Source organism: Glossina fuscipes, unplaced genomic scaffold, assembly GCF_014805625.2.
Source record: "Glossina fuscipes isolate IAEA_lab_2018 unplaced genomic scaffold, Yale_Gfus_2 3, whole genome shotgun sequence".
In the NCBI taxonomy this organism is placed as follows: Eukaryota; Metazoa; Arthropoda; class Insecta; order Diptera; family Glossinidae; genus Glossina; species Glossina fuscipes.
In genome coordinates, this window is record NW_023998417.1 from 6,797,010 (window position 1) to 6,820,739 (window position 23,730).

Sequence of the window (23,730 nt, forward strand, 5' to 3'; positions counted from 1 at the left end):
TTATCAGCGACACACACACACACACACGAAAGAACGGACAGACGAACGAATGGAGCTGTTTAACTCGATTCAGAATTTAGTACTGGTCAAGAATGAATACACTTTGTATGGTCTTTAAAGCTTTTCACTACGTGCGGCAAACGTACTGACAAAATAAATGAACACGCATCCTGTGTAGTGGTACAATATTATATTTTAACTCACGAATTAAATGAAGAATGCATGAATGGCCGAATAACATCGCGAAATATCGCGGCTAACAACTCAGTCAATAGTCGTGGTTTCAAATCGCAAGTGCGATAGTGTTTTCAGTCCAGGCGATAATATATGATCTAAGTTATCCGGAAGTCTTTAAATCCACACTTGGTAAATGCATTGAAAATAAATAAATAAATGTAGAAAATGTGAATCGGATGGAACAATTTGGACAGCTTCCAGATCTTACAGAAGGTAAGCCTTTACATGACAATTGAATCTAATTTTTCCCATTTAATGATCGAAATTGATCCAACATGGTACTTTAGCATATAACTAACTACGTTAATGTACATTTATTTTTTTAGGGCACCATAATTTTATTTATTTATTATTTTTTATTAAAATATAAATACATGTATTAATAATTATGCAGGCAACTGAAGCTTGTTAGCCTTACAACTTTGGAAAATAATTTCACATTTTTGCATTTAATTGATAGGTGGTGGGTGGGTATTTAAAATTCGTTTTAGAACGGACGTTTTGCTTGCACATTTTTTTTTTTTTTGAACACTGCTACCAGCATCGATTTGGTTTATCTGATTCTCATCACACAAAGTGCGCTGACCTAACTCACTTTGTTAGCACTTAACCACAGAAAAACAATTCAGAATTTGTGATGTTTTAACCAAGAAATATCAAACACCTGTTTAAACCCTGTAATACAAGAAACCTAAACAGTTTGTTGAACAAAAAAAAAAAAAAAAAAAGAAAAAAAGAATTTAATGTATACACACATACATATATATATATATATATATATACACTTGCATAGGAGAAGAAGGCTTGTTTGCTGCATTAATTTGCTGCAAAGGTATATAAACATCTATCTGTGAGTGTAGGTATGGGTTTGCAACAAAAGCTGCTTTCCATCGAGTATTACAACAAAAAAAGATATCAAATGCCAAAAAAAAGTTGTGTGCATATAGTAATAATAAAAAGGAAAAGACAACAACAAGAAGATCAAATATGTATAAAAAGTAGACACAAAAAAATAAACTATAGGTAGACATGCTGTATAATTTGCACATTAGGTTGTTGGACCCAAGCGACTTATTTCTTTACTCAGACCACAAGATTCTCCTTGTCGTTTTTTTTTTTTTTTGCGTGAATTCTCTTCTTTTTTTTTTTTTCTTATATGCTTTGCTTCGTCGTCAGTTGTCATTTAGTGTTTTTGTTTTGCAACCATTGAGGTTCATTTATGCATATGGGTCTATGTGTAATTTGTTGTTTTAATTTTTCGTTATTTGGTTTTACTTTTTTTTTTTTCTTTTTTTTTTTTTTGGTTTGTTTTGTTTTCGTTTCGGTTTTTGCTGCTTTTCTATAATTTGTGAGCATTTTTAAAAACATGTGTTTACTTTAGCATGAAAACGATGTCAAAGGAATTAATTCCCAATTCATCAAGTTTCGGTCGTCTAGGCCTGAACAAAACAAAGCACTTGATGTACAACAGCAAAGAACATATACATACCTGTACATACATATATATACATATATATATATATATGTAAAAAAAAAAAAGAAGAAAAAAAAATCCAAATGTAGCTTAAAAATAAATACTAGCAGTAGCAGTAATAAAAGCTCCTAACTAAACTGTAGCCAACGATCGACAGTACGAACGACTAATCGTCAGTTTCTTAGTCATCTAGTCAGCCAAGTAATACATGCGACTAAAAAGAACAAAAAAAAAAAAAAAAATTAAAAGAAAAAAAGAGACATCACCATCGTCATCACATAATAAGCCACATTTCTTTTCGCTTTGAGTTTAAATACAAGCGGCAGTTGTTGTTGCTTTTGTTGCCGATGATTTTGTAAATTCTTTTTCTATTTTCTGCAAAATTGTTTGCCTTTATTTTTACTAAATGAACGTACGAACCTACCATCATTATGAAGGAAGCCCCCAAAAGTCGGCCCGTCGTCGGTTCGGGTCTTTGAATGCGATTTTGTTTTGTTAGTTTTGTTAATGTATCTTTTTTTTTTTTTTTTTATATGTATTACTCTTGTTGTTGTTGTTGTTGTTGTTGTTGTAGTTGTTGTTGTTTTTCTTTCTTTTACGTTTATCGTTGCTTTTTCATGAGTTCTCAAATTACTTAAGTGCATGCATGACATTGTCAAGCGGAATTTGTTTATAATAGCGAGTTGTGCAACGTTTAAGGTGAAAAGGGGACGCGCGGGCAAAGAAACGATGAATATCTTAGCTTAAGTCCAATACCAACCACATAAACAACAGCGCATAAACAAGCATACTTCCATATCCATCTGCATTATTCTATGCTTGTCGATGATTATATTGGGCTCTTTTTTTATTTTTTATCTTCTTATTTTGTTTGTATATCTGGCTTCTTTTCTTTTTCCTCTTTTTTTTTGTTTTTGCTTTTATTTTTGTTTTTTTTTTTTGTTTGAAGCGAAAATGTTTTAAAAATCTCGTCTACAGTAATAATGTTTCGTATGTTAATCACATTTTTACGGCTTAGCTTTTATGCAAATATTATTCAAAAAATTGTTTCTCCCTTTTCTCAATCTATAGCACGATAAGGTGGCGATGTTGCATTTTTTTTTGTTTTTTGCTACCCCTTCTAGTATTCATAGTATTTGCATTGAGTTAAAATAAAAATAGAAAATTTATTAAAAAAGAGCAAAATATTCGATATTGTTTTTCAGTTATGAAATTTGACGCCCATTTTAGATAAATGAATCAATTTTTTTTTGTTGTTTTTTTTGGGAACAAATACTGGCAGTTATAGTTCTTTTCAGACTACTTGCCCAAGTTTTTTTTTTTTTTTTGCTGAAAAGGCTTAAAAGTCTTTTGTTAGTTGGTATAAATAAAATTTCAGTGAATGCAAATTTACTTATTTACTTGCAGATCCTTGTGATAAACATAAGGGGGGAGGAGACATATTTTTTTCGGGACATATATGAAAGGTATGCTAGAAATTGATCAAAAAGAGCGTAGTTTTGCTACGATAGAATCAAAATTCGCTGGTTCGAATTGTTTAGGAAAGTTGTTCATTTCGCATGAAGCGAAAAGCAACAAATCTTCGGAGCAGTGAAGTTTTTCTCAATCTGATTTTTAACCTACCAGCACATAACGCGCATAGCCTGTGTGAATATATAAATAGTTGTGAAGGCCTGTTTGTTCGACGTGAGTGGTTTTAAGAAATATGCCTTCGAGATCTTTCGTGGCGCAAATTAGACCGTGTAACCTATCTAACGCGTTATGCTGAGGGACACGGAAAGTTGGAGAGAATGTCAATTTTTAGCACGACATTCGACGGAATGAAGCCATACGAAGCCGTTATTCGGGCCATTAATTTAACGCGACGAACGGCATCGTGGAATTATATAGCAAAAGTTAGGACAATGCTGTAACGCTTATCAACCGGGAGCGACCTTCCCAGGCTGCAGCCAACTCCTACTTCTTCCTCTCTTTTTCCCCACTTCCTGCGGACCATCATCATGATACACATACAAATGACATCACTTGAGCGGCTGGTCACAATAAATGGACAGGAAAAATTACAAACTGATTGAAAATGGATGCATTTTGTGATTGATTTTGAATATTGCAAACCTAATTATCATATAAGGAAAACTTATATTTCACAATGCCATGTGTAAAAATAATAATTCAATTATTCAGTTTTAGACCTTTCGCAGATTTTACAGGAATTGCTACAATTAATGACTTATTTTGACTGAAGTAAGATTTTTCGAAATTCAATTTGAAGTACAATACAATTACTACTTCCAATTCGCTTTTTGCACGATAGATATGTTTTCAAAAATTTCGTGTAAAAAAATTCGTGTAAAAAGAGAATTAGGTGTAATTTATTCCGCATTCGACTAATTAAACTTGGAGCATTTAAGAGTATACGCACCCTAAACCCTAAGTCCCGGTAAAAATATGTAATAGTTAGACCGAAAGATCGTTTTCACATTTTGAATAACAGTAAGCTTCAGCAGTCTTTGTATATTTGGGAAAGTAGCGAACTTGTTTTTTGTTGTTGTTGGACTAATACCTCCCCTACCTAATAGATGCTCTTCTCTTAAGATTTAAAAAATTAAAAATATACTTAAAGCATAAAATATTTTTGCGTAGGTCCATTGTACTGATAACAGCATTTATAGGTGAATTAATAAACGCAAAAAGTTATTATTATTTATTTTCTTGCTTTCCAACATTTTATCAAGTTTATCTTAATTCTTTAAAGGAAGTTTTGAGAATAATTGTAGTTATAATAATAATATGAAAACAATAGATTAGAAATTTTCCATTCTTTAAATTTATTTATATATTTCATATATTTACAAATAAGTATAAGTGTATGTAAGTAATCGTAGTTAATACATTTGTGTTACTTGCTGAAACGACTATCAGACTATATTTAAATCGAGAAAATGAAGCAAACAAGCACTATTATCAGTAGAAATTAAATTAAAAGAAATTGTGACCGAATATTGCAAACTCAAAAATATGTATAACATTACAACGAAAAGAAATTCGTTAAAAAACGACTTTTATACACTCTTCCTATACAAATGCTAAAAACCTTTTGATGCATCTTACATTTCATTATGCGATCAATAAAACATTATTGCATTATAAAGACTCCAATAACACAACAAAAATTGTTTACAAACACACGTGTGTAGGTAGTTATGTACACATATAGAATTAACGTAAAGCAAACAACAGTTGTTGAATATTAAACAATTATATGAGCAACACTTTACGTATCATAAACACACACACACACACACTCACACACATACATATACAAATATGTATATATATATATATATATATACGAAAAATTCTTTATTTATATAAAAATGTTGTGAGCACAAATTTTTTTCAAGCATTATTAAGAGTAGAAAAGTCAAACGAACAAATACACACTCATGCCTGTCCAGCAAACCGAATTACCCTTCCAACCGTTCATCCAGCCATTATTATTATTATTATTATTATATGAATAAACGGTCACATACATAAGCATTGGACAAGAGATACACTAACGCTGGCGACGGTATAAGTTTAAGTTATATTTATGTGCAAAATAAGCAAAAGAACAAAAAACAAAAAAAACAAAAAAAAAAAAGAACAAAATACAAAAAAATGGAGAGGGAGAGTATATATGTATGTACCTATAATCAGCATGTGTTGCTTTTGCTTCAATATGTATTAAGTTTTTTGTTGTCTGCTGCTATGCATACATACACACACAGATACTGCGTGCTTATTTTATTTTACTTTTTATTTTTTTTTTTTTTGTCATTTTTCGTAATACAACACGCAAGGTCAATGAACCTGGCCCAATGTAATTTCGGTTATCGTAGGTTAGGATATGGGGAGCAAACTTTAACGCAAACACAAACACAAAAACAAACACATACGCATACATTTATGTATATACACATAGATATGAATGTGGTCTGACGGTTGGTCGGTCGAATTAATGAATACTTCGTTTATAAGAAGTAGTAGAAATTGTACGATGAGTTAAAAGACCAACACAAATACATAGAGAGACACAATTAGTCATTGACTTTATATATGTTCACGACAAAAATTCGTAATCGTATATCGTTTTACATAGAATATGTATGTGTATGCGAATATAACAACAAACCCATAATAATAAAGAAAAAGTACTATGTTAGTACATAAAAAATAAAAACATTTAAAATGAGTTGACGTACGATATAATAAAAAATTACTAAAAACATAGTCTATATAGTCATCATATGATCATGCATGGTCACTTGCTTTCTGATGGTCACCGCTTCATTTGACATGGAATAAATTTCTTTAATTCAGTTACTCGATGTCTACGCATTTCCTATAATAGCTTAACTTACTAAGCTCGACTAGAAGACTCTGTTAGCGTTACTAGGTAAAATACATTTTCAATAAATCAATCTATTGCAATTAGAAGTGTTAGCCGTGGATATTAAAGGGGCTAAATATGTGTGAAGACTTTACATGTAAAAGCTTAGCATTTATATAACTTTCAAAGGCATTCAGATATTAAGGTGTTTTCTTTCACTTTCACCGTCGACTTACTTAACTAAAATTAATTTATACCATATACGTACTTTGCCTACGACGAATATACTTGTTATCGCTGAATATTTGCAAAGAGGTCGATACAGTGAACTGGTTAAGCGAAGAAATTAATCGCGAGACACGTTTTCTAACATTTTTTTTTTACCATCATCCTTCTTAGGCTGTGGCTTCGCCATATCCAATTACCACCTTTACCTGTTATTCACCAAAATAAGTTAAACTGCTAAACATGAATCCATCCATTTAGCCCTTATGACATTACGAACTTTATGGATGAAGATTCTTAGGCAACAACAACGGCGAACAACGAGTACTTGAACAATGAAGCTCGTTGTAAAAATTTTAGTTCAAGATCAAGGTTATTGACATCATTAGGATAAAGTCTTACCGTAATTTTAGGACTGAGGGTTGTCACTTGAGCGCCTAACCATCGGGATAAATTCTTTGGCACTTCTTTGGAACGAAAGCGACTTTTTGATCAACGTATTCAAATTTGTAGTAAGAGGTGGAATTTTGAATTACGAGACGCATCTAATTTAAAAAAGAGTTCAATTTAAAAACCTTTCTTCTCTTGGGATTACTTGAGGGCTACTTGCCATATATGTCGTGTTTGATCCTCTTAGTTAACGTATTCGATACTCGCTGTTACTATGATTCGCGCTTGTAAAAGGCTCTTTAACGCTAGCGGTGAAAGTTTGATTTGAGTTGAGCTATAGAAGTGAGAGGAAAAGGACGAAAAATTAGAAGGAATTGTCATTGCACTAGAACAGATGAAATCGACGAAATGTATGGATGGAAAAAGGGGAATAATGGATGCTCGTTTAGGAGGCAAAATTTGTTTCGTTGAGACATGCTGGTCAGATGGGTGATGACTATCGACGATAAAACTGAATATCCAATACGTTGTGGTTTTGTGATTTCCCAATACGGTGATCCTCCGGCTGATACTACAAGAGTCGTTTGGGTAAAGTGAATGACACTAAACTGAAATGTACTATTCTTTCTGCAGTATTCATTAACTGGGATCCTACTTTTTCTCTTATTAACGCTTTTAGTCGGTGACTTGATGATTCCATATGACGACAAAGATTGTTAAGTTGCAGTTGTGCGTGCAGCACAAAAAGATGCGAAAAAAGTTTTTTTTTTTTTTTGATTAAAATGACACTCAGGATTAATTTTCATACCTGGCACTTCGTACTATGCTACGGCTTAAAGCTTGAAGAGAGTATTCCAACATGGTGAAGTCACAGTATAATGCAGGAATTTTTCACCGATTTCTCAATGAAATCAGTGCAAATATAAAATGATGAATATTCGAGTTTTTGCTCACGGTTCAAAAAAAAAAGAAAAATTAAATTAAATTAAATTTTAATTAATTTAACTTAGTTAACTTTAATATTAATTAATTTAACTTAATTAAATTTAATTTAACTTAATTTTTAATTAAAGTTTAACAACTTTAAGCATAAGAAAATTGAAAACATACTCCCCTTGAAAATGGCAGCATTTGTTGTAAATTATTAAGGAGAAGGAATTGTTTTGCCTAAGGGAAATAGTTTAAAAATAAAATCAGTTTATTTATCGTACACAAAAAAGAAAAGAAACACTGGCGTCTTATTGTAATAACATATGTATAATATATACAAATCTTTAATACATGCGTTTTACATGTGTCACGGTTACCGCACTGAATTGGATGATTGAAAGAATTATGAAAATAGCAAAACCACAAAAATGTATTTAAAAAAAAAAAAAATAAATAAATAAAAAAGTAAAAATAAAAATAAATAAATAAATAAAAATGGGGAAAAGCAACGATAAGACCTAAGTTCCAATATATTATTATATTTGATTGCGGTTTTTATGCCTATATAAACATACGCATGAATACACTAATGACAGCGTTAAGAAAAAAGTTCTGATACTCCCTGTCATTGGTTATCCTTTAGTGATAATTAATTTCTTTGAATACTAGAAAGAGAAACCCCTGGAGTGTCGAAACCATCCAATATGTCATTTGCTTATTATGCTATGATTTGAAAATATTTCTTTGTATAAACTTCAGATGAGACGAGATCTGCTTAACCACAAGAATACAATGTGAAAAATATTTCAATAGGTTGGCAAGAAAGTAGTTCTCATTTATCAATGTCAAAAAAAAAAAAAAAAAGAGAGAAAACACTTTATGCAAATGTTTTTATTATTATTATTATTACTATTAGCCAGAGAATAATTTTTAACTGTACTCTACTGTACTCGGTACAGTCTTAGAATCCTTACTAGTAGTAGATTAGAAGAAACTATTGTTCGTTCAAGCTGCAATAATTCCTAGGGCGATCATCTTGTGTAATTTGTACGAAAAATAATTTCTGCGCTTTTCCTGGTTAATCATTCAGGTATGTATAACGTGGTGATGGTCTTAGACAGTAGCTGCAGTTAACTTAGTAGTTGTCTGCCGGAACGGTAAGGGTTACGCCGCTCACTATAGCTACGCCTACATACGCCAATCGTGCATTGAACTCGGGTGGATATCAATTTTTCACATTTTTGCAGAGCTACCCATAAAATATCCATGAAGATAGTCATAGCTCTTTCTGTTGTAGAGTTTGTTTAATGAGTATAAAGAGCAAAAAGTTTTCGTTTTTCTGAACAGTTGTTTTATGTTGTACCGCAGAGTGTGGCGTTGAACCAATTTCTCAATGTGCGCGCAAGGATTTGTAACGATTTTGTAAAGAGAAAAGTTCATTGCACACACATGTCGAGAATAGCTTTCATCTTTCAGGGAAGTAAAATGTAAAAATCGGATATCAAGTGTCGAAAGGCAATAACTCATAAGATTGATAGAGTTCATTAAAGTTAAAGTGCACTATCTTCAGTGTGAGTACCGGATAGATTAGCTTACCGACCCAACAAATAGATTTAGCTTCAAGGTTTACAAGTTTGCAGAAACATTGACGGTTGGGTAATCTATTCACAAATTAATCTAGCATTTTATCGACTGATCTTGCTCTATATTCATACGACTAGACTTAAGTTGTTATAAAATTTTATTTAAGTTTTATTCAACATGTGTCTTGAAAGCAAACTACATAAGTTAAATTTCCAAAGCTGTCTGTTTGATATCTAAAATGGGACTAGAAAGGGAACGCGAAAAACTATTAAAGTAATTTAAGGCATGGTAAACACTTAAAAGACACTGTGTTATATAAAGTGCTATTATACCTATGTTACTATTTACCTGAGTCGAGAGTGCTTATAAAGATTTTGGCCGAATTACAAATGTGTGTAAGCAATTGTGTGTGTGTGTAAGTAAGTAAGTAAGTGTGTGTGTGTGTGTGCGTGTGTGTAAGTAAGTAAGTAAGTGTGTGTGTGTGTGTGTGTGTGTATGCGTACTTGTATATATATTTGTATATCTTCTTTATTTATTTACTATTTACTTTACATGCATAATACTCGGTATTCTAACATTAACGTCGTCTGTGAAAATAAGCATTGCATTGAGTGCATGCACTGTTTGGTGTCTGTTCGTCTGCTTGTGAGAAGCAAGTGCCACTCGTTTGGTGTTGCTATTATGGGTAACAAACAATATAGAGGAGAAGAGATTTCAACAATTGCAACGACGACAACGACAACGACAACATTATAAGTAACTGACTATACAATAACATCTTGAAATGTTTAAAAAAAAAAAAAAAAAGAAAGAAAATAAAAAATATACGTGCTTATATATACACACATATAAACAGAAAGACAAATACATATTCACAAATTCACAAACTCGCAAAACTTTCGTTTTCGTTTCTGTAATTTTTCGCCTTTTCAATGGCTTTTGGTCGCTCACATTTGTTTATACGTTTGTACGTGCTATGTGCCTGTTGATCATTATCAACAGCATCACTGCAAGTTTGGCAAGCAGCCAGACCGAAAATTTTCATCAGACAGTCATGCAGTTGACCTTCGATTCGGTTATTTGCACTTTTCCATGTTAACCGTATAAGAGAGAATGAGCGTTGTTGTTGTTGTTGTTATTATATTTGTTACCGCGTGTACTGTTTGTGTGCATTGTAATGAATTTTGTTATTTTTGGCATCATGTGCTTCAGCAGCTTCAACTGATTTGTATCATAGGCAAAAACACAGCAATTTACACGCAACTCGCACAAAAGCGCACCACCCATGGTTTTAACACCATCGCTAGGTAATGGCATTTATCTGGCTTGCATATGCTAGCTATATGTCTCTGCTTGTGTGTCGGTGTTTTTCACTCAATACCCCGAAATGTGTGTATTAATCATATGTATGTCGATGTAGAAAATTCGTGGCGTTGGGATGTGCGTACGTACATCTCGGAGAAGAGTATTATTTTCATTTTGTTCATTGTGACATTGGCATTGAAAGCAAACGATGTGCGAAGAAAGTGAGGCAGTAGCGTTAAGTTAATTTCTTCTACTTCTACTTCTTCTTCTTCTTCTTCGTCTTCTTTTTTTTCATTGTGTGCAAGCCAAATACCAAATCGTATGTGCTCTTGCAGTTGGTTATCTCTGCATTTTGGTGCACACACTTTAGCAATAACCTGCACTTTGCTCTTCGCAACCGTTGCCAATTCTATTCTAATGCAAATCGCTATTATGCTAAGAGTTTTTGGTATTGAATGAAAACTCTTTTGGTGTACTTAGATGGGATCAATTTAATGTGCCGTATGGCTACACCGTTGGGATGCATGCCAGCTAATGTTCAATTTATATGTTTGGATGTTTGTCTATTTGCCTGTCAGTCTGTTGGTCTACTGTTGTTTAGTATTTTCCTAAGCAAACGAGTTGATATATAGGTATATATATATATATATATATATATATATACACTACATGTATATATATATATATATATATATATATGGATATATATATGTGGAAGTGAATTGCCTGGTTACATGTGGATTTTCTTGTTTATTTGTATCTAATTTAATGGTGTCTGCCTCGTATTTACTGTAAAGGTATTTATTTTTTTTTTTATTATTATTTTTTTTTTTTTACTCGTGTTTAGTTGTGTATTATGTGGTTGGTAGCTGTTGCATGTGTTGCTTTTCTGTGCACAATAGCACAAAGTCAGTGGGTCAACGGGATGTGTGTCACCATTGGCATGAAAGTGCAATTCATGGTTAAAGGAAATTTCCTACAATGTCCAAGAATACATGCACACAACTGATAAACTATGATGAGATTTACGTTGTAAGTACACTTAAATAGATTATCTGATATACATTTTTAGGTGCATTTGTAGGTCGATGAAATCTCAACTTCCGGAATGACTTTGTTTATGTTTTAGTTTTACATATATATATATATATATATTTCCAGTCAAAGCAGTCCACTCTTTACGTATTATGTTTGTTCATTTAACAAGACATTATTAAGCTTGAGAAAATGTGATTGATATGATTTCTTTAGAAGTGCTTAAAACACCTATGCAATATATATCGCTAAACTAAATGATGAGATTGTTTGGAAAAATAACTTCATTGCTTTACTTGGGTGGATCTAATTTCTTTTCTTATTGATCTTGAAGTTGTTTTCTTTCTTTTTGTTGAAAGCTGCCCTTGGGCGTACTGTTCACTGCAAGAGCTAACAAAATTAGACCTTGGGCGCATAAAAGCGACATGTTTTTATAATAAGTGTTTGTTCGCTTTTTCGCGAAAGACTTCGTAAAATTTATATATGTTCTTGCTTAAGATGTATACCGAGTATTCCGTTCCTGAATTTTCTTCTTTTTATATTCATTCTGGTATCATGGGTGTCAAGAGCCTCCGAAGCAATTTCTACCTTCACCCTGACAGCCAAAGAGAGAGAGAGAGAGCGACGCAATGCAGGGATTTTGTGATGACGGTGATTGCTTTGAATCGCGGGAAGAGCTTGTTTGTTTACTTGGTGTACAGTTGCATTTCAATCAGCTGCTTAGTCCAAAGAGATGTAGAGGTCTCATATGAGTCACGCTCTTACCAGATACAAGCACTTACACGTTTTTCTCTGGGGGCGCTTTCCCACAACTCACATCTTCTGTCGGGCACCGTGGTGTGGTTGAGGCCTCAACCTCGGGAGCCCATTTTTTAACACTCTAGAAACTTCTGTACGCCGTAATGAATGTAGAAATATCTGTCATCTTGTTAGACTAAGGTTTGTTCAGGAGTGAAAACTGCTCTTATCATGTCATTGTTACTGACGTTATCATCATATTCAGTTCAAAAATCGCCATTGACAGTCACTTCTTAGTAAAATAGTTTAAGTTATAAAACGTCAGAGTTTTTAGTTTCTAAAGCTTTAAGTTAAAGAAACGTTAATAAAATCTATGCCAGGATAAACAGGGCTATGGCTCCGTCCGTAAGCACAATAAAAATCAAAAATTTTTCCTTTTTACCGTAAATTATGGATTTAAAAAGTTGAAGTTTGATTTTCGAAGCTGGAAGTTTGGATAGAGAATTACTTAAGACGGCGTCGGATTTTGTAAGCAGTACCCAAGTATTGTTCTTAGCTGAGTGATTTGCGAAGCATTACGATATGCATGCAAGACGAAATGTGATACATTATATACTCTTCGAACACATCTTCGGCGTCTGTCTTGATGTCAAATATTTTGCATTTTTATATATAGATGTATGAGCGAGTGATACGCATCAATATATTTTACTCAAATTTATATAAATATTTTCTTATTTTAGTTTGCTATTTGAATAGTAGTAACAAGACTTAAATGGGGATATATCGACTTTTTACTTTCACATCAATGTTCGAATTTTCGAAAGCTTGTACCTCAGAAGGCGTACACGCATTAAGCAGCGTGAATAAAGAAATCGATTTTAAATAATATCCTTCTTTATGTGGATTTATCCGTCAGCTTTGTATGAATAAATGAAAATATTTATTTTCACGTTCTTTTCCTTATCATTTTTGTTAAATTAATTCCAAAATTTAGTAAAATTGCTCTTAGAGTTAGGCGATAAACGGTAAAGAATGTGATAAGTTTTCTTTTTCCGCAAAAGTTTTATTTTAATTAATGCGAACACCTGAGAGATGTTTTGTATGCTTATACAAAAAAAAAAAAAAAAAAAATGATTTAAAAGCTGATGTTGTATATGTGATGCGTTATATTATGTATTGTTCTATACAATGTACATATAAGGGGTTGATAATAAAAACTTCGGGGCAGCCGAAAGGTAATGGTTTCCTGTGGTTAAGTACTTTGGATTTCAACTGTGAATACATTTTATATTTTCTGCTAGGAGTTTGAATAAAATATCGCCATTAACTTAATTAGTAAACACGTTTATGTATGCCAATGCCAGGCGATGGTCGACGTTCTTATACTCGACTTAAATATTCATCTGATAAACGTATTTCACGAAAACTGCATTCAGTTTCCCAAAATCTTTCATCATGAGCAGGATGATAATCAAAGGTTTCCTTAGACATTCAATCAACTTAGATAGAAAAGATCGAAATAAGTAAACAACAAGTGAAACTAATATGCTGCGCGATCATTTGTGCACTTTTCGTTAGCAATTTCGTCAATTTTCATACACTACCTGTTCTCCAGATAAATTTACTGCTATTAGTACCCATTACCAACACAATGAATCCAAACAATCACTAGATTTTATTTGCAAAAAGCTCAAGAAGGTTTCGAATTATCACTACTAGTGAAAGTTCTACTATATTCACATACAAGCTGTTCCTTCAGAAAGTTTTGCTGAATACTCTCTGGCCTAAATTTTATATATGCTTAGGAATTACAATAAAGATTTCGAAGGATTTTCAAGTAAACAATTATGTGAAGACCACTCTTCTGTTTCAGAAAGTATCGTACAGTGCTTATTCAGCATCTTGCTTAAAAATATGATTTACGGCTAAGAGGTTAAGATAATTTAGAGCTTAGATTTAGTTGAGGCAATAGTTTTCCTCCGCACTTATGCTTTTCTCATTAAAAGCAAGAAGATTTTTTGCTGAGAATAAAGCTTCGATTTGCATTCTTAAAAATTCTCTCTCCCTCTCTCTCTCTCTCTCTCTCTCTCGCTTTCTCTGTTTTATTTCATTCTAAATTTCGAAGAAATTTGTTGACTATTTTTAGGCTTAGCTACTTTCATGTTTATCGTTGTCTGGCCTGAAGGCGTGAAATGCAAAATTCTCCTGAAAGTATTTTTTTTTTTTTTTTTTTTTGTAATTAAATTATAGAATATATTTTTCAGCAATTTGTCAACTTGTATGTTTTACATTATTAATTGCAAGGTAAACAATTTCTTTTACTCTACAGTTTTACCGAATACCGCGTAACTACTTTCTTTGCTTAATAAAATATACTTCAAAAAATATGTCATTCAACTCGTAATTATTTTTTAGTCTTATTAATATTACACATCTCTCGTCACTCAAACACGTCATCGAGCGTTGGTTACTACATACATACATACATACATACATACATACATACATAGATACATACATACATATCAAAGATTTCAAATGCAGCCATATATGCAGCATAAGCCACTCAAGTGAAGTGAAAAGAAAAAACAATGATCAAAACAACCAAAAAATACAAGAAAATAATAAAGAAATATAGTACTTGTTATGATATTTTTATATATGTAGGTATGTGTGTATGACTGGATGTGTGTACGTGTACGAAAAAAGTGACAAAAAAAAGTATTGAAACACTAAACTGAAAAGCCAAGAATATGAAAAATACACAAACTTAAGCAGGCACACCCACACTCAATGAGAAGCATATAATTACATACATATATATATATATATACTAAGCGATATATATACATATCTGTATAAAAATATCCCCCATAGAGCTTAAAGGGTATTTAAAAAGTATCTACATGCCGACAACAAAGCAATGGGAATAGAGGAAAGTGTAAGAGAGGGGGACAACTTACCTACAAGAAAAAGAAGAAGAGACATACTCGTAAATATAAGCAGTCCAAAAAAATAAACAAACATATATATATATATATATATATATATATATACATTCGAACGAACACATACTTACATAAACGCTCAAACATATGCATACACTTTATGGTACGAACGTAAAAATTCTAATGTTTTCCGCACACTTTCACAGAATTATTTGCAGCTGAATTATTATATGTGTGTACGGACGTGTCTTCTTTCATTTCTACATATATGTGAATGTGCGCTCGTGAGTTTTCAATCGGGTTAATGTCCTCCAAAACATTTTGTAACACAGCATAAGTACAAAGCACAAAATAAACGAAAACGTACTCAATGCTTTTTTTCGTTTCTTCTTTTTTTCTTGTATTTTTTTTTCCCCCCCTTTTTTTGAGAGGGTGTAGAAGAAATGTCAAAGCTAGAAAAATTGCAAAAAAAAAATGAAATGAAACACAGTTACTACACTTGGCAATGCTACTGAGCCTGAGTTAAGCATACCGCATGCCACTTGCTACTTCAGACGGAGACAGTCAGACATAAAAGCCAAGCAGCAGAAAACGTATGAATAGGTGATGATGGCTCGACGTTGGTAGGGCGCGCAGAAAACTGGTGACTGTGATAAGGTTGCGTCGAGGGTCTCTCTTAGAGAGTAAGTTTCACCTTTTTTTTTTTTTTCGTTGACAGGGAGTTTGGCAATGAAGCCATACACAGTTGCACAGTTGTTGACGACTGCATGTAAGCAGTAACAATAGAGACGAGTCGACACAACCACTTGACGCTTCCGTAGCTGGTTGATATGTATGCTCTTGTGTATAATATGTACATATGTATATATATATATATATGTTTACACATATGTTGAAAGGTACTGAAAATAAAGAACATACACGTACTTACCTATTCACATAAATCTAACGTTTAACAAATTTACGTATTGCGTTGACACTCATCGAGTTTTCTGTGTACGAAATGTGTTAAATTATACACAATTGCGTATACGCTTATGTATTAATTTTTATGTAAATTATTCACGTAGGCACAACTAAAGGATGTTTAAGGTACTCAATTTGCTATTCGATTTGAAACAGCCAGACATGTACATATCGAAAGTAGCCCACAACAGGTCATAGTTTGCAATTTTACTAAAAAATTTTTATTCGTTTGCAAATCATGGACATATGCCATTACTAAAAAAAATACCCGTTTATTATATGAAAATGATAAAAAATATTTCATGCAAAATATTACCCATTGCTAGCTATACATTTTTCCATTCTGGCTGACAATTTGCGGATGCCACGCTTCCAAAAATCATCTCCTATTGCCGCGAATCATTCATCAGATTCATTTTTTTATCTCTTTGTACGAACCAACAGGTGACTAACTCTGATTGATTCAAACAAATGGTAATCGGAACATCTCGACTCTGATGAATAAGCCGCTTAAACCAAGTTAACTTCCCAGTTAAGTGTTTTCAACGTGCCGCGACACGGGCTTTGAAAATAAAGATGGGTGGAAAGTGCTCTTTGCGTTTTCTAAACTTCTGACCCTCTTTTGAACAGTGAACCGTTCAAACTGATTAATTGTTGCTAGCAACGTTTTTATTCATCCTGGCCTCAGACTTTAACAGACCACATCCTTGTTGTTCCGCCAAATACAGAGAGTAATTGCATTGACAGCTGAAAAATTACGGGTTATTGGGCTTATATTACATGTAGGGCATCTAAGATTCGTTTCTTTATTATTTTTATTACATTTCTTAAAATTTTTTAACTTTTTTATAATCATGAAAGTTGTTTTGATGTGCATATATCGACTGGGAAAACATTAGGGACCTTTTTAGGCTATTATGTGTTTTTTGCATTCAATGAAAAGAAGAAACATATTTTGAATCCATTTAATATTTAATGCAAGCTTGATCATAATTTGGTTACATATTTAAAACTCAATCAGATTTTTCTTGCATAAGATATATTATTAAGAGTCCAACGAACGAAGTAGTTTTATTTAAAGTTGCTTATTAATCGGTTATAACCATGTCACATGGGGAACATAGGCAGGATAACGCTAACACTCGCCTGAACTCTGTTGTTGTTGAAGGAATCGGCTTATCAACCTTCGGCTTACCGGTTTCTAATCTTTTAAAACAAATGCTCCTTGATCTTAAACGCCTTTCTTTTAAGATTAATCAGTCTAGGATTTGCAACACTTTTCATGGGTCCTACATAATAGTAAGTCTCTGAATTGAAAGAGTACCGCTAGTCCACCACAACTGTAAAATAAACACCACAACTGTAAGATAAAGAGGACTAACTCTTTAATTTTGGTAACATAAATTTGCTCCTGTTGTGGTTCTTTTTCTTGGTATTGTGTGATTTCGGCTGATTCTAAAAAACGCATTGGTGGAGGTGAGGTAAACGTTGGAGAACATGGAGAAAAAGATTTCCACCAGCAATGTGACAAACACACTATCTTTTGCAAAATTATACCTCAACTTTTACATAATCGAAAGCCAAGCACTTTTGCGAAAACATCAATCAAGGGAATGTTTATCTCCCTGCCAGAATATGCTACTTTGAAAACGTCTGTTTCGCTTTAGAAAGCAGGAGAAAATTATAAAAGTGTAGCTGATTTGTGGATCCCCGTCGTGTATTTTCAAAAAATTTGTGGCGTCGCACACATAATCTTCTCTCTCTCTCTCTCTCCCCCTCTCTCCTTCTCTCTCTCAGTTCAACCTTTACAGTCTGGTCAAAATTCACAAATCCTAATTTTAAGATTGTTTCCAACGCCTCACCGACGGACGTCAGGTCCGTCGAGTTTAGTAAGCTCTTCATACCTCCGCAATTCAATAATCATCTGTTGTTGATTTGTTGACTCGCAGAAGAAGAAGAAGATGGCTATACAGAGTGCTTTTGAAATTCTCTCATTGTACTGAATTTCCAATTATGTTAGATGTCCCACAAGGTAGCTACGAAATTACTTCTGAAAAAAAATGAAAAGACCGGAGCCACTTTCCGGGCATACTCTGCCCGAGAGAGTTGAAATTTGATGGCTTTGCGATAAGCAGCGCAATTTATCCAATTAAGAATTTTTTAAAATACTTTTCTATATATAGAGAAATATTTATGATTGGCGAGTGTTCAAATTCAATTTTCGAATAATCAAAAGACTCTACACACATCTTCCCAGATTCTTCTTTCAAAGATACTGTCCAAACAACAATTGAGTTTGAAAAATTGTGTTTCGAAAAAAATGTATTTAAAGTTTCAAGTGCTCGTTCATATGGTGACATATAATTACGCTTCTAAGATCCACACACACACGCATACACACACACACACATATGCCCACAATTGTCTTCTTATATCATTCTTGACTAATTAAGCGATCATTTAAATCAATAAAAATGAAGATTGATTTTCGGAAAAGTTTACAGTGTCCTTAACGCCTTAAAAATGTTTGTAATAGATGCGACTATAATATTATTTCATATATTTTTTTATATAATTAATATAAATTTTGCCTATTAAGCTTATGCTTAAGTTATGAAATTTACTTTAAACGAAGTGATAGCCCTTGTCCGTTAGTCGAACATTGCATATCATCTCTTTCTCTTACTGCTACTGTTAATGTAATTTTTATTAAAAACTTCCTTAACCTGGTAAACGAATTTAAAAAAAAAAAAAAAGAAAAAAGTTTGTTGTTAATAACTCTTACCTTTACGGGTCTCGTGTAAACGTTTAGATGAACGTCGTTACACGCATATCTCCCCATAGCTGCGTACATAATATAACAACAATTTGTAAGTAATCAAATTGTAAATTACTCAAAATGAATTATCATGAAGCAAATATCGTTGACAGAAATAAAAATTAAAAATAAAATTTAATAAATAAACGAAGCGTCAAGTGGTTGTTGGTTTTTTTTTTTTTTTTTTTTTTTTTTGTTTTTGCAAATAGTTTAAAAAATATTTAAAAGAGAAATCATATAAAAAAAATAAAAAAAAAAAAAAAAATTAAAAAAAAAAACTAATGTTTTTTTTTTTTTTTTTTTTTTTTTTTTTTTTTTTTTTTTGCGTCTCTGCACATAGTTTACACAATATTTAGAGGCGAGAGCACACCTTTCCTTTCCTGAAAATTGCATTAAAACGTAAAAGTGAAAAAAAAGCGAATGACAAAAACCAAATGACAAATAAATCTTAAGAACATACTGCGATCTGTGTTGAGGTAGGCAATGGCCTGCAAATGATTTTTTTTTTTTTTTTTAATTTCTTATGAAATCAGAAAGAAAATTAAAACAAACGAACAGCAACGCGCAAGTAAATAACGAGAGTTATAACACATATACAAAAAAAAAAAAAAAAAGAAAGAAAAAAAGTCAACACCACACACTCTATCTACATATATATATAAGAGTGAATAAGTATATAGGTTTGTGTATAAGCATTTCATTAAATCAACAATATTAAAAGGCTGCGAAAAAAAAAAAAAAAAAAAAATTCAGACCCTCTTAAGATGCATGGACTGCAAAGTGCATTCAACTTTTCATTCGAATTTAATCGCAACACAAATTGCGCGCGTTGAGAAGAGTGAGAGTCAGAGTCACACAGAACGCCGTTTTCTTTCTTTCTTTCTTTTTTTTATATTTTTTTATTTATTTTTTTTAATTTTATTTTTTATTATATTATTTTAATAGCTAACGCGCGAAGAAACTTTACATTTCAAGTGTATAAATATTAATAATATTTATTTTTTTTTATTTTATTTTTTTATTTATTTTTGCTTATGCCACAATCGCTCAGACACGAGAAACGAAATGCAAACAAATACACACGTACACTACGTTTAAGTCAATTTGATAACAAAAATTCTACAAATGGCATACACATGCATATGCGTACACAATTCATACATATTTCATTTATCACTTGTACTTTTTTAGATAAACAACAATGAATTTTTCACTTTTCAACAAAGTTTTTACTTTTTTCATTTTTTCCATTTTTTTTTTTTTTTTTTTGTAAACTTTGTTATCGACAAAAATGCCCCTAAAGTGCAAATATTCTAGACAAGAGACAAGAAGTATGCGCGTGTTTGTATGTATCCATGTGTATATATACATACATTTTGTACGCGTTAAGTGTATGTGTCTTTTTCTTTTTTTTTTCTTTTTTGTTTTGGTTGCTGGTGTTTGTGTTTTGCTTATTTATTTATTTATTTTTTGGTGCGTAAATACATTGGGTTCAATTGCCCTAAGTCACGGAAAATCGTTGGCATCTACACTTAAAACGCTCATTCATATACATTTAAGCTTATTATGTTCACATATGTATACTTATATACATATATATATATATATATATGCAATCATACAAACATGCACACAAACGCATTTCATTTTATCTATTATGTTTGTAAATATATGTACGGTTGAAATAAAAAAAAAAAAAAATGCAATTCTTTTGTTTGCCGTTACTGCTGGTAGGGTGATGTTCATCATTAACAAAATTTAATAAAAAAAAAAAATGCGTGATGTTTCAGTTAATAAATTTTTATTATTATAACTTTATTTTATTAATAAATATTAATAAAATATAGTAATGACTATGTAAACATGACGATTTTTAATGCATAGCTGTTTTATATGTTTAGCATCCATATCTAGGAAAATTCTAAATAATTCTTTTCATTCTTGCGTAGAACGCTTCAAATGGATTTTGAATTAGCCTTTGAAACGACTTATGATCGCTTATTTTCATTATTTCACTGAAGTGAACGCGATCTGATTGTTTGTACCTCACATCATGTAAATTTTCTTATTTTTCATAAGTCACTTTGTATCTATTCGTATTGGCACTAAGCAAAAGAATTGTAATTTTTTTTCTTAACAGTTACGTGATATTTAATTTCGAAAATAGTTTTTAACTCGAACCGTGTGCTACGTGTTCTTACGTCCGAATCATACAATGATTAGTGTTAAGGGAATAATTCTTGTTTATGGCTTAATTGCATTTGCTTATTCAAAAACGTCATGTTACATACAAATATAAAGTACATATTTTTGATTTTAAATTATATGCAAGTTCGACTTAAAGTTTAGTTCAATTCATGGTTCTTCGTTTCGATATGGAAAATGCACTGTTCCAAATTTTGTCCAGCACGGAATTCTTTTCTAACTATATGACTGTGACTCACATGTTGATATACTAATAAACATTTTGCGAAAAGGATTAACATTATGATATCCCGACTAGGTCTATATTTAAAAATCCTTTTTCTTTTAGTGTTAATTTTGAAGATTGAGTAGTCAAAAGGTTTTTCAAAATACAATATCGAGTAATCAAAAAATTTATGTTCAAAATGAATGGTCGTGGGTTCAAATCTCAAGTACGGTAAAGTATTTAATACAGCTCATAGTCCAAGATGCTAGTGCTTTGAGAGTTTAGTCTTAGCTTTTATTTCTCTGGCCCAATTACTACTAATAGTAATAATAGTAATAAAACAAAAAAAAAAATAGTTCAACATGACTAAAAATCATAGCATGATCCGATTAGGGTTAACAGCTAAGTGTCTTCTCTTTACTTAATTCAGATATTCTTCAGCTTGAAAACACTTTTTACTCTTGTTATGTTCGATATCTATTATAGATTTACTGTATGATTGATTAAGCTATGATTTACTCTATGATTACGAATTATTGGAGACTTACCTGGGCGCATCCATGTACTTGTTGTTTTCTTACCATTTAATTAGAAAAAAGCGGAAAAGTAAATTAATAATTAATTAATTAAACATTATTTGACCATTAGATGCATCCTTTTATTGGACGTGATCCTAAATGATTGTTACTTTTCTGACATATTTTTGCTACTTTTTTATGTAAAACGTTTCTATCACGAGTAAAGCCGTTTAACAGCCCGATTGCAATTTTCGGAAAGCTTTGCTTAAGGCAAGATTTCACAATTTTCACTAAGGGACTCAACTTTAGGTAATGCTCTATTCATCTTTTGTTGTCCGTGACTGGTCGCTTCTGTATTGGTTCCTATATTTTGCCATTTATTCCCGTTTTTGGACGCTATATACGCAACTGTTTACGGAATGGTGTGCGAATTCCCCTTTGGTTACGAGTACAAGCGTACGGATTTCCTACTTTCTAAGGGCGAAATTTATGGAACCAGTCGAATCACGAACACCTTCCTCGTTTTCTATTTTCAACTATGCATGTGTTCTATCACTTTGCTCCGAATTACTCGATACAAGGTCGAGTTGGAAAAGAATTCAAAAATGAAAATTCGAAGCTATATTCTATTATTTAACAGAATCAAATTGTTTTTCCATTGATTCTTAAAAGAACGAAGACAGTAAAACGAAAATAAGTTAGGAACAGCGTCGTGGAGTCTATCGTAGATAAATATCGAAAATGAATCTTGAAAATATGGATTAGTATTTCTAACGCGCGTATTGATCAAGTACATAATTGGGAGTTTGTAAAACCCAGATATGCGTGGCAGCGATTCGGCCGAAGGCTCACTCACCTGCCGGGTAGACAGATGCTTAATAAATCATTCAATCACATTCAGATCTCGCCTAGAAACCTCGTCCTTCCGATACTCTGTCCACACTGGCATTTTGATAAGCGGGATAGTTCATTCGTCCCTGTGTCCCTTGTATTAAACTTGCTGCATCTGTCTACCCGTTGAACTTCGCATCTGTTTGTTCGCCGCATTACTCGTCTATTTGCTTAGTGTCATCTGTCGAATCATCAGTCAGCTTCTATCTGCATTTTCGTCCATTTATCATGGAATATAAAAGAAAAAATCAATATTAACAAATTGTTTCTATTCCTTTAAATGAAATCAAAGCCTTCTAACTCTTCATACGTATTTAATATTCATATTTTATTCTCACTCCATTGATAAGGTTTTCAGATTTCATCTCGTCAAGTTTCTTTTCCATATATTTAAAATTAAATAATGATCTGAACCGAATGCCTTCATAGTTCTCATTTAATCTATTGAATTTTACAATTTTCAATCTTTGTGTTTGAGGTAAATAAACTTAAAGTGCCTTCAACTCTTTTGAACTGCGTTCGTTAAAGCAGAAGCAGAAACAAAAAAAAAAAAAAAAAACTAAAAAACAAAAACGCACAGTCAAAGAATGCAAACAATCAAAATGTACGAAAAAAGCAAAACAGAAAACAATCAAAATGAAAATTATTAAAAAACAAATAAACGAGGCTAAAGTCCTGCACCATCCATATAAGCACAGTTGCTTGAACTCTATGAATTATCTGAAAACGAAAATAATAACAACAAAAAAATATAAATAAATAAATAAATAAAATCGAGCAAAAAACAAAAAAAAAAAAAAAAAACTTCATGAAACTTGAGGCGAACTTTCGATACCCATCATCATCATCATCATCATCATCATCATCATCATCATCATCATCA

General features: G+C 32.1%; 1 long non-coding RNA gene across 1 annotated transcript; it reads right to left on the bottom strand.

Annotated features, from left to right (window-relative positions):
- Window positions 1-15,130: 15,130 nt before the first annotated feature.
- LOC119635164 lies at window positions 15,131-19,191 on the bottom strand. The gene is made up of 3 exons (XR_005247025.1): window positions 18,996-19,191; window positions 15,376-16,957; window positions 15,131-15,259 (listed from the first exon to the last, which is right to left on the bottom strand). It is a non-coding gene; the product is annotated as an uncharacterized LOC119635164 (long non-coding RNA).
- Between the last annotated feature and the right edge of the window lie 4,539 nt (window positions 19,192-23,730).